A 13,108-nucleotide genomic window follows, 5' to 3' on the forward strand; every position below is an offset into this window, starting at 1 on the left:
ACTTTTCTTTTCCCTTATCCACCTACCCTCCCCCCAACCCCCAGAGAGAAAGTATATGTCCTCTCTAGACTATCCTAACCCCCAAAACACGCCGCCCAGGAAAACCCCCAGTGTTTTCCTGCCCCACCCCAAACCTGCAAATATAAACAACAACAATGTTTTTTTTTAATTTTTTTTTAATTAAACTTCTTTGTGAGAACACCACAGATCAACCCCCCACCGCTTTGCCAGCACATCACGCAGTACCATTAGATAATAAGCTTGCCCCATCTGCGACAGATGTACCCCATCGCACCTGAACAAATGAAGCATCTCACTTGAAAAATGTTCATGCACCAAGACCGTGATACCCATTGACTTGCAAAAAACTGACATTGCTCTGTTCAATTTTCGATGGGCTTTTTCCACCGCTGAGTGTAGCCTAGCCCCTCTCCATTGGTGCCTGTATACAAAACCAGTCCACGCAACCCTTGTTCCAACCCAATTTTGTGTCAGCACTGCCAGATCCAACTTCATTTGTTTTATCAAGGTGAGACCTGACAATTCCACCAAATCGTTCTCTCCCAGGTGTATAATGAGAAGATCCGGGATTACCCAATCAGCAGACGGCTTTGACAGCAACGGAAAAAGGTCCTTCCACCTCATTCCACCCACACCTTTCCACAAAACCTCATGATCTTCCCCATACAAACCCAAACCCCTTCCACAGATTTGCTGTTCTGCAAAAACTGATGACCATTTATTCAAGGAATGGCCCACAAACCATGTCCGTTTTTTCCGGGGGAAATCCAAAACTTGACCTATGATGAAAAAAAACACAATTAACTAACATAAGAGAAAAGAACTGTATGTCATAACCGAACATATTTGTAACAACAGTTGGAATTCCACCTCCCAATGCTCTGTATCTCCTCCCTCCCCCAACCCAATCTGGCAGCCTCCGTAGCCGCACCTATCCTAAAACAATGTGTCCCAAAGCATTGAGGATTTTCGCCCACCAATGAAAGCCCTTTTCTCAGTACTGATAAAAACTGAAAACCAGACAACTGCCCCCCTTGCTCATGGCAAAAAATCACCCCAGAACGGAAAACACCCGAATTAAAAAAGGAATCCCACTCCCCCAATGGGCAACAACCCACAACCCCACTCGCTTTCAACCGAATCCAAGTTCCAACCCCTCTTTGGTCTGTCTTTGACTGTCTCAACCTGATCTGTAAAACTTCCCCATTCCCAACCCGAATGTCCGATGTCTGAATCCCCAGTTGATTTTGTAAACCCAAAAGGTCCGAAACCCGGAACACCCCGAAGAACATCCAGACCATGCACTACTTGAACCTAACTAATTCCCATTCGCTATAGCAGCAATTAGGCAAAACACTTAAAATCCTTCGTAACAACTCAAAAGTAATAGGTTCCCTCAAAGATTTAACAGAAACTTTGCTACGCCCAAACCCCTTCAGCATCCTCCTCAACAAAAAGCCAACCTGAACTACCTTACCCAAAAATAATTGACTATAAAAGGAAATGCCCGCCAACTCGCCGGAAATCGTTGTATGCGACAAACCCTTATCTAACAAATGCAATACAAACTTTAACAGAAACTGGTCATTTTCAACTGCTGCTCCATCCTGATCATGTGCCAAAGCACAATTTAAAAATTCAGACCACGCTTGTTGGTAACTCCTGCGCGTGGACTTAGCAATAGACTGCTCCACCAGTGCCACAATCCTCACTCCCCCAGGTCCCAGATGGTAGTGGAATCGCCGTCTTGCTTCTGTCCGCTTTTGGCACCAAATACCGGAACTTCTGCCAATTGCAACGAGACAGAGAATCGGCGATTGAGTTGTTCACCCCGCCCATCAGATACAGCACAAAACTTAACATGAAAAAATCCTCATTACCAAACTGCTGCGCCACCCTGGTCCTGTGAGGAAGCATAATATAAAAATTCGGACCACACCTGGCGGTAACTGCGTCTTGTTGACTGAGCAATGAGGTGTTCCACCAATTCAGCAATCCTCACTCCCCTAAGGCCCAGATGTTTGAAGAAATCTCCGTCTTGCAGCTGTCCGCCCTTGGAGCCAACGCACAACCTGTCTGCCAATTACAATGAGACAGAGCATCTGCAATGAAGTTAATTATGCCTGGTATGTGCTTCACCTTAAACTAAATATTCAATTGAATAGTTTGCAACATAAGAGAACCGAATAATTGCAGAACACGTACATCTCTAGCACTCCGCCAGTTGACCAGGTTCACAACAAACATGTTGTCACTGTGAAAAAAGGACACAGCGAATCCCTGAAAACCTCACCCCACACCTGTAAAGCCACCAGTAGAGGAAAGACTCCATGAAAGCAATGCTAATACCTTGATGGAACCAATGATCCGGCTAGCGCTCAGCACACTACGTCCTTCCCAAAAGAGCCCAAAGCTGTGAGCCCCAGAGGCATCTGAATTTTATTTACTTATTTATTTTTTTCCCCCACCTGCCACAGCATATCATCTTCTACAAAATTGATGGAGACACCATTAAAATCTTCCAAAAAACCGCTGCCAAATTACCAGGTCATCTCTCACCGCTTTAAAGGACCTGCTAGTCTGCCGAATTGCACTTCCTTCCACAATTTCAAACGAACCACCTGAGATAACTTTTTGATTTCAAGTTGTCCGTCCAACGCTGAGCACTAGGGCCTTGGTAACCAATGCGAAAACCTAATTAAAAACTCCAAACAACTCAGAGGCAGCTACCACATCTGGGTACTCATCCAAATATTGTAACATAGCCTGCAGTCTAAATGGGGAGGCGTTTCTGGGACAACCGATGCACTTTCTGACCTCTCCCATGGACCCCAAATTGCTGACTGGGAAAAAACACTGTGAAATTGGGTGTCTTTCCCCACACTGCTGACACTTGTGCTTGAGTATGCAAAAATGTCGGCTACCGGAACCGCGGTTAAAATTCCATTGCTGGCAACTGTGCTCTGCCAACCCCACCCGCCCCCATTGGAGCGGGACACTGTATAAAGGGCCGATAAATGATGGGGAGGCCACTTACTGTATGGATAGACATCGATGTCTGATGAACAGACATCCAATGCAGCCAAAGCTCTTGGTCTACTTCCCCCAATGGCTTGTCAATTTAAATACTTACCCTGGCCCTAAACTCCTCATCATAATTAAGCCAGTCAGATCCACCCACCTGCAAGTGCGCCCTCCTAAGAATGTCAATATTTACATAGCGCCACTATCCTCTCCAGATGCCTCTCAAGTACACTAGCGTAAATGAGAAAGGCAGCCGTCCCGTTTTCAACGTTGTTAGGGACCCTAGGGCGGCGGGACAATCATAACTCCTCTTCTTTCGAGCCCTCTGTGGCCTGCAGATCTCTGAGCAATAATCTACAAACATCCGCAAAATCGTGGTTACAAATTTTGTGTCTAGTCCTGCCGGTGCGCTCAACGACATAGCCAATCCCATATAAGGTAGTTTTGCCCGACCAGACCCAAAACCACACTCTGTTGTTTAATGGCCATATTCATAACCAGACTGAAATTAACTAATGGCACCCCAGCGGTTTGTGGCACTGCACTTAACTGTCTAGGGACTTGATGAAAATTCTCGGCTACCAAAAGAACCCAAAAAAAAACCCCGCAAGCCCACTCCCACGAACACCAAAATTGCCGCCCAGCAAAGGACAAGACCACGCAGCCCACCATTTGTTCCTACCTGAAAGTAACTGCGTAGCCCTTTTTTTTAAAAAAATCTTTAGGATCATCACGCCCATGATGTCCGCCACGACGCCTTGAAACTGTTGAGAAATCTGCTCCAGATCTCTGTAAAAAACTAAAAGACGTGAAATGACCACTTCCCCCGCTACCCAACTCCTGACTAACCAAAACAGGAGCCGCATCTTGGTCCAAATATTCAACAGTAGTATCGCCATTGTCATTATCATGACCCTAATATGCCACCTTTTGCCATTCTTTAGTAACATCACGCCCATGATGAAAATGTTGAGAAATCTGCTCCAGATCTCTGTAAAAAACTAAAAGACGTGAAATGACCCCTTCCCCAGCTACCCAACTCCTGACTAACCAAAACAGGAGCTGCTTCTTGGACCCAATATTCAACATTAGTATCCCATTCTCATTATCAGGACCATGATATGTATTATGCTCCAAAGCGAAATTGCTCTCGTCAACACTTGTACTTGGCTTTTCTCCATCCCTAATACCCCCATCAAAAGTTTCCCATGAGGTCACAGGACTCTTTAGAGAGCACCCGGCCGAAGCCTCCAAATCCGCAAAAGATCCACCTCGGGTATACTCTGACTTACCAAAAGCCGCACTTTGCTTTGCCTTAGCTGGAAAAGAAAATCTGAGACCCAGAATTGCTCCCAGAGTCCGCTAATAATTCCTTGCTGCTCCAGCCAGGAACTGCCACCAACTTACCATTTACCTGATCCATTATGTACACCAGACGCCTAATTAGTGGACATATGTGAGTGCTCAACCCACAACCACTGGCCCCGCTGTGGACTTGCTAGAATCTCTGACTCCTGCTGCACCGTCTATAACCAATGGTTCTTCATTCATAAAAAAAAACAACTGCTGGGGGCTATGTACAACACTGGCGCTACTTTGTCCGCCTCTTCTCCCAGTCCTCTTCCTGTCGCATGCAAAATAAACCAGGGCGTCCCCTCAAGACAATTGGGGCAGATCTAGCACAATGGAGCTCCTTTGCCTCGAGCCCTCCTTCCATCACTGAAAAACTATTGTCCATGACTATGGAAGTGCCTTCCCAGTGTGTTCCGGTAGTTTGAGTGTTTACCATTTATTGCAGTATTATCCTTGTACCTGTGTATGGTACCCTTTTGTAACTTGCACACATCACTTTTCTCTTGTAACACACTGTTTTGCTACCTCTCACATTTTGTTTGCTGTTGATACTTTCACAAGTGCCACCATTGCCTACGTAACGTTTGTTCTTGTGCCTCTGTGTCTAGCATATAATGCAGTATTATACCTCTAATTGTACTTTGTCTTCTCTTGTAACCTTCACACTTGACCCTCTTTCCCCTGTATTGCACTGTTTGCTACCTCATGTATTTTGTTTCCTCACAATTGTCACTTTTACCTCAGGTAACTTATCCTGCTGTTGTAATTTTGTTCATTTGTAATTTTTTGTTCCTATTGTGAAGCGCTCTGACGCCTTCGGGTCCACAGCAGCTCCAAGACGCTGTAAAACACCTCTCCCTACTGCCAGAAAAGCTTCCACAGCTTCCCTTGCGATGTCGACATCCGTCATGTTGACACGCTCTTCATCCCCCCTCACGATAGCAGCTTCCGTCATGTCAACTCGCCTCTCGTCTCCGCCTGAAGAAAAACGGCTCGTCGCTTGACAGAAAGAATCTCCTCAGCTGACAGAAAACAGTTCAGCTCTGTGAAAACATTCAGTTTGACAGGAAAAACGGGTGGGGAGAGCAGCCAAACGAAGCTGCACCAAAAATGATAACACCGCCTCCTCAATTGCTGCGAGTGACGTCGTCTTCCCGCTCCCCACCCCGAGCACAGCCAAGCCCCTCCCACACCCCAACCAACCAATCACCTCCCGTGGGAGGTCGCATTGCGCAAACAATCCCGGGGGGACACCGGCTCATGCCAAGTCCCCCCGGGACCCATTGCTGACGAAAGAAAAAAAAAATAAGAGCACGAGGAGATCAGCACGAGGTGAGTAGTGTACATTCAAATCTTAAGAGATCCAAGACGGTTGAATCGGTTGCTCTGTCCACAGCTCAATTCACATGCAAACTTATAAAAATGACGATAATATATGACAAATCAATTCATCTTCCATCCTTACAAAGCATGCAAATCTTCAGCCTTTTTAGACAAGTTTTGAGCATCAGTCACATTCATTTATGAATGATTTTGAAGAAACTGTCAAGAACACTGAGAAATCAACTTCAATAAAATGTCCGTCTTATCAAAATGAATATGTTCATAGATGTACAATTGAATCCATCCAGACCAAAGTTGGTCCCATTTATAATCAGCCCCAAACAGGCTTCATGCCAGGCCATAGCATAAAGGTTAATCTTAGAACCCTATTCTTTGTAATACAACGCGTTGACCCTGAGGTTAAGGCAGCTACCGTTTTTTTAGAATCCAAAAAGGCGTTCGACTTCGTTGAATGGGTCTTTATGAGGACTGTCCTGCACTTCATTGAAGTTAGGGAAATATTTCTGCAATTAGTGAATGTGCTAAATATGACCCCTTTGGCTTGGGTTTGCATTGGTAATTTGGTTACAGACTCCTTATGATTACTATAGGTACGCGATAGGGCTGCCCATTATCACCTTTGCTACATGAGAATAATTCAGAGCTACTGGCCTGTGCTTTGAGAGAATATCATGGCCGTAGGGGACTGCATTTTCCTGGTTACCACCTCATCATATAAGATTATACAAAATACACTTTGTTGTAAATTCAGAACTTAGAGATGAATCTTTCTCCTGTTCTCATAGAGGTGACTCTTTTTTATGGCCTTTCTGGATTGTGCATTATCTGGGAGAACACTATAATATTTCCTCTCACTCCATCCATGAGTCCCTCAACATTTGAATTTGCCTTGCAATGGAAATCTGACTCAGTGCGGTACCTTGGCATCCAAATACATACAGACCCGGAGTTAGTAATGAACGATAACTATGGCATACCGATTCACAAACTAGAGATTGATGTTGATTGCTGGATCAGGGTGCCGGTATTTTTAACCCCTTGCCTGCTTATTACGGAACCACGCCGTAATGAGCCATGGGACGCGGGTGCTCATGATGGCATGGTTCCGTCATGCGGCTGCCGCTCCGCCCACGCAGCATTAATGAGTAGGCTGGGCCATGACGGAACCACGCCATCATGAGCACAGCCAACCCGTGACTCATGATGGCATGGTTCCTTCGCGAGCATGGCGGCGCCACGCTCACCCCCACCCCCCAGCACTGTGGCGAAATTAGCGCTGCAGCCAAGGGGTTAATGGGGCGTATAGTCCTAATGACAGGGGTTATACTTCCGAGGATCCTGTTTCTGTTTCATAATATTGCAATGTTACTCATGAGGTCATTAATTGCTACCCAATGCTCACTAATTATTAGGTTGGCCTGGGCTGGTAAAAAACTGAGGGTTAAGTGGGACATACTTACTTTGCATATAAATATGGGAGGGTTGAATACATCAGAGCTGGAGCTATTCTATAGGGCAGCTCAGAGTTTGCATGCTCACTACTGGCTTTATGGCCCATATAACTTGCTGCATCTGTACATTGATAGGGAAACAGCTGACCCCCTTTCCCTCTCTCAGGCTCCTTATGTGACCCTTTGAGGTGTCACAGTGCACTTGGCTCAATTATTTCAACAATACATGCTTGCCATAATTTATTACAAAAGGGGGTGGTAATGGACGGAGCATCTGAACCAATCAAACACTCACACCCAGTCAAAAGATCTGGGTTTAATCCATCACCGTTCTTTAGCCCACTCTGCCACCCCAGTTCAGACATGGCTATATGCAAATCAGTCTGACCCTGTGCCTCATGGGAACAGTCCAGCCCGAACTGCCAAGCCATGCCTTCCCTGGACGGAAAACAAGCTTCCGAGGACCGGTTTCTGGCATTCCAGCCGTCTTCTGCCCGGCTTGCTTGAATCCAGTGGCAAAGTGAGCAAGGGGCTCACGTCTGAGCATACCCTGCCACACTTATGGCGGCCAAAAGCGGTACAAAAGTGGGTGGTAATGGACAGAGCATCTGAACCAATCAAACACTCATACCCAGTCAAAAGATCTGGGTTTAATCCATAACTGTTCTTTAGCCCACTCTGCCACCCCAGTTCAGACATGGCTATATGCAAATCAGTCTGACCCTGTGCCTCATGGGAACAGTCCAGCCCGAACTGCCAAGCCATGCCTTCCCTGGACCGGAAACAAGCTTCCGAGGACCGGTTTCTGGCATTCCAGCCGTCTTCAGCCCGGCTTGCTTGAATCCAGTGGCAAAGTGAGCAAGGGACTCACGTCTGAGCATACCCTGCCACACTTATGTTGGCCAAAAGTGGTACAAAAGGGGGTGGTAATGGACGGAGCATCTGAACCAATCAAACACTCACACCCAGTCATAAGATCTGGGTTTAATCCATCACCGTTCTTTAGCCCACTCTGCCACACCAGTTCAGACATGGCTATATGCAAATCAGTCTGACCCTGTGCCTCATGGGAACAGTCCAGCCCGAACTGCCAAGCCATGCCTTCCCTGGACCGGAAACAAGCTTCCGAGGACCGGTTTCTGGCATTCCAGCCGTCTTCCGCCCGGCTTGCTTGAATCCAGTGGCAAAGTGAGCAAGGGACTCACGTCTGAGCATACCCTGCCACACTTATGGCGGCCAAAAGTGGTACTAAAGGGGTTGGTAATGGACAGAGCATCTGAACCAATCAAACACTCACACCCAGTTAAAAGATCTGGGTTTAATTCATCACCGTTCTTTAGCCCACTCTGCCACCCCAGTTCAGACATGGCTATATGCAAATCAGTCTGACCCTGTGCCTCATGGGAACAGTCCAGCCCGAACTGTGATCCCTCCGCGCAGCGGACGCGATCAGCGGGCGCGCCGGAAGCGCGCCGAAGTCGAGCCAAAGTCCAGCCCGTCTGTGCCCGTCCGCGCTAAGGACGGGCTGGGGGCTGCTGTACCTGCTCAAAATGCCATCTGAACAGGTAACCAGAGATAAACTGCTGTCTCTTAATTACACCTCTAAGCAATGCAACCATTTCATAGAGGTTGCTAAATGGCAAGGACCTATTACATGCATGAAGTGTAAACTCACATTACAACCCTATGTTAAGACTTCCCCTAAAAGCATATATAAAACTATTACAGGTGGACTAATAAATGCACGATCCATGTGCAAAAACGCCCTGCACATATATGACCTACTCGCAGAGAACAATCTGGATTGCCTTATGATCACAGAAACATGGTTAAGAGAATGGTCAAATCCTGATATTACCTGCGCACTACCACCTGGTTATAACATACAAAGACTCGATAGACCGATACATAGAGGAGGGGGAATTGCTATAATACACCGTGAGACACTCACATGCAGCATTTCCGAGTTACAGGATATTAAAGGTGCAGAAAGTTTAGCCTTCAATATACAAGCCCATGACTCCTTCATGTTCTCTGGAGCACTAATCTACCGCCCCCCAGGACCAATAGACAATTTTCTGAATAGCATGGGGGAGGTAATTACTGCTTTGACGCTTAAAGCAGCTAATTTCACCCTATTGGGAGGCATAAACATTCACCTTGATAATATGACAGACCCAAATGCACAATGCTTTAAAGATATCATGCAGGTGCTTGGACTTAAGATTCTCACGAAAGATCCCACACATAAAGCTGGCCATACCTTAGACTGTGTCTGCTCTAACCTTGAGACTATCAAGGTATCTACCCCTTTGCCTCAGACGTGGACTGACCATAGTTTTATACCATTTCACCTTACAACAAGGGAAGCCAACAGAACTCAACCAAAGGGACCCAGATCTCAGAAACCTACTCCCTGTTGGACAAAAATAATCGAACATCTGGATCTACCCATATGGGTTAAAGAAAACAAACCTTTGACCACTGAGAATGTGTTTTCGGATAATCTCAACTATGAAAAATGGATGAGAAAAATAGGGGAGAAAATAACCTCGGGAGGAGCAACCAAATCAAAACCTAAACAACGGAAAGTCTCTGCCCCCTGGTATACTAAAGACCTCAAAGAGACTTTACGCGAAGTACGCAAGCTAGAACGTACATGGCGTAAACATTACAAAAAAGAGGACCAAGACAAGTATAAAATAGCCAGACGAAAATATCATGCTCAAATCAAACAAAATAAAATAAACTATTTCACTAACAAAATAGATACATCTCAGAATAACCAAAAAGAGATCTTTCATGTGGTAAAGAGCTTCCGAGACCCAGGATTTTTGTCACAGGAAATACCTCCATCACAGAGTTTCTGCAATGAAATCGCAGATTATTTTGAACAAAAAATAATTAACATCATAAAACACTTTCCTGAAGTGATTGAAAACACCGACAATCCAGCTGTAGAAACCAGCCCAGATAAAATTAGATGGAATTCCTTTACTACAATCGATCTGCATGAGACATCCCATACTATGTCAAAAATTAAATCAGGATCACCATTGGATCCCTGCCCTCCGGCACTAGTCCATGAAATCAAAAATGAGGTCAACCCCATGATTAATTCAATCATAAACGCCTCACTCCAGTCGGGGGAAATCCCCAGCACATGGAAGACGGCGATAGTAAAACCCCTACAAAAAAAACCACTACACGATCCATCCGTCTTAACCAATCTGAGACCCATCTCACAACTCCCCGCGCTATGTAAATGTGCCGAAACCCTGGTAAATAAACAACTCACATCATTTCTGGAAACAAACAATTTACTACACCCAAACCAGGCAGGTTTCAGAGCCAATCACTCTACAGAAACAGCACTCCTGTCAACGACAGAAACCATTAGAGCGGCTCTTGACCAGGGGAAGAAGGCAGTGCTGATTCTCCTGGATTTATCTGCAGCATTCGACACGGTGTCCCACACCATATTACTACATCGCCTAGCTGAGGCAGGCATTGGGGGCACCGTGTTGAAATGGTTCACAAATTTTCTTGTCCATAGAAAACAAATAACCAAATTGGGACACTTCTACTCAGAGGAGAAGGAGGTTAGGTCAGGGGTGCCCCAGGGCTCTAGCTTGAGCCCAACTCTGTTCAATCTGTACATGGCACCCCTGATCAACCTAATCACCACACATAATGTAACCACGGTTGCATATGCAGACGATACCCAATTGGTCCTGGTCTTAGAAGAAGATACAGGAAAGGCTGAACAGATACTGAAAGACTGCCTAACTGCGACTTTTGGATGGATGCACAATAACCATCTAAAGTGCAACTCTGCGAAAACAGAGATCCTGCCCTTCGGGAAAAATAACATCTTTTCCCCTCTTAAATGCTGGCCATCAGACGCAGAAGCCCCTCCTAATACCATCAGTGCCACACGCAACTTAGGTATAAAATTTGACGATTTGCTGTCCTTTAAACAGCAATCCAAAGAAGTGGCCGGTATCTGTTTCAACATAATCAAGGGCCTTAGAAAATTTTTTGATTACCTCCCACTGGCCGCCCGCCGTACGGTTGCAATCGCTCTCATAACATCGAGAATCGATTACTGCAACAGTTTGTATGCAGGAGCAGCTAAATCTACCCTGCACAAACTGCAAATGATTCAAAATGCGGCGGCCCGGCTTGTCTTAAGATGGCCTAGGAGATCATCCGCATCAGCTGCTCTAAATGCGTTGCACTGGCTCCCCATCCAAAAACGAATACTATTCAAAGTCCTTCTGATTACATACAGAGGCTTTCATAAAAGCGGACCCATATATCTGTCAACCAAATTTCACAGATACCTCCCAAATAGGGAACTTAGATCAGCCACTGCTAATCTAATGACTATACCCAAATTTCGACTGACCACCAAGGGTGGCAAATCCCTAGCAGTACTAGGCGCCAAGGCCTGGAATGCCCTTCCAGCTAAACTTAGAGCATCACCATCAGAAAAAATCTATAAAAAACTTCTAAAAACATGGATCTACGGATTATCTGATGCAAAATGTAAAACTCTAATCTAAGGACATCTAAAGCTCAGCTACCATCCCCAAACATTTCATCTTTGCAGTGAAATCAGCAGCGCCAAGATGCTCCATGGAGTGTACGTGCGCTATACAAAAACCAACAAACATCAAACATCAAACCATGCCTTCCCTGGACCGGAAACAAGCTTCCGAGAACCGGTTTCTAGCATTCCAGCCGTCTTCGGCCCGGCTTGCTTGAATCCAGTGGCAAAGTGAGCAATGGCCTCAAGTCTGAGCATACCCTGCCACACTTATGGCAGCCAAAAGTGGTACAAAAGGTGGTGGTAATGGACGGAGCATCTGAACCAATCAAACACTCACACCCAGTCATAAGATCTGGGTTTAATCCATCACCGTTCTTTAGCCCACTCTGCCACCACAGTTCAGACATGGCTATATGCAAATCAGTCTGACCCTGTGCCTCATGGGAACAGTCCAGTCGAACTGCCAAGCCATGCCTTCCCTGGACCGTAAACAAGCTTCCGAGGACCGGTTTCTGGCATTCCAGCCGTATTCAGCCCGGCTTGCTTGAATCCAGTGGCAAAGTGAGCAAGGGACTCCCGTCTGAGCATACCCTGCCACACTTATGGTGGCCAAAAGCGGTACAAAAGGGGGTGGTAATGGACGGAGTATCTGAACCAATCAAACACTCATACCCAGTCAAAAGATCTGGGTTTAATCCATCACCGTTCTTTAGCCCACTCTGCCACCCCAGTTCAGACATGGCTATATGCAAATCAGTCTGACCACGTGCCTCATGGGAACAGTCCAGTCGAACTGCCAAGCCATGCCTTCCCTGGACTGGAAACAAGCTTCCGAGGACCGGTTTCTGGCATTCCAGCCGTCTTCAGCCCGGTTTGCTTGAATCCAGTGGCAAAGTGAGCAAGGGACTCACGTCTGAGCATACCCTGCCACACTTATGGTGGCCAAAAGCGGTACAAAAGGGGGTGGTAATGGACGGAGCATCTGAACCAATCAAACACTCACACCCAGTCAAAAGATCTGGGTTTAATCCATCACTGTTCTTTAGCCCACTCTGCCACAGCAGTTCAGACATGGCTATATGCAAATCAGTCTGACCCTGTGCCTCATGGGAACAGTCCAGCCTGAACTGCCAAGCCATGCCTTCCCTGGACCGGAAACAAGCTTCGGAGGACCGGTTTCTGGCATTCCAGCCGTCTTCCGCCCGGCTTGCTTGAATCCAGTGGCAAAGTGAGCAAGGGACTCACGTCTGAGCATACCCTGCCAGACTTTTGGCGGCCAAAAGTGGTACAAAAGGGGGTGTTAATGGACAGAGCATCTGAACCAATCAAACACTCACACCCAGTCAGAAGATCTGGGTTT

The sequence above is a fragment of the Lissotriton vulgaris genome, chromosome 10 (assembly GCF_964263255.1).
Source record: "Lissotriton vulgaris chromosome 10, aLisVul1.2, whole genome shotgun sequence".
Lineage (NCBI taxonomy): Eukaryota > Metazoa > Chordata > Amphibia > Caudata > Salamandridae > Lissotriton > Lissotriton vulgaris.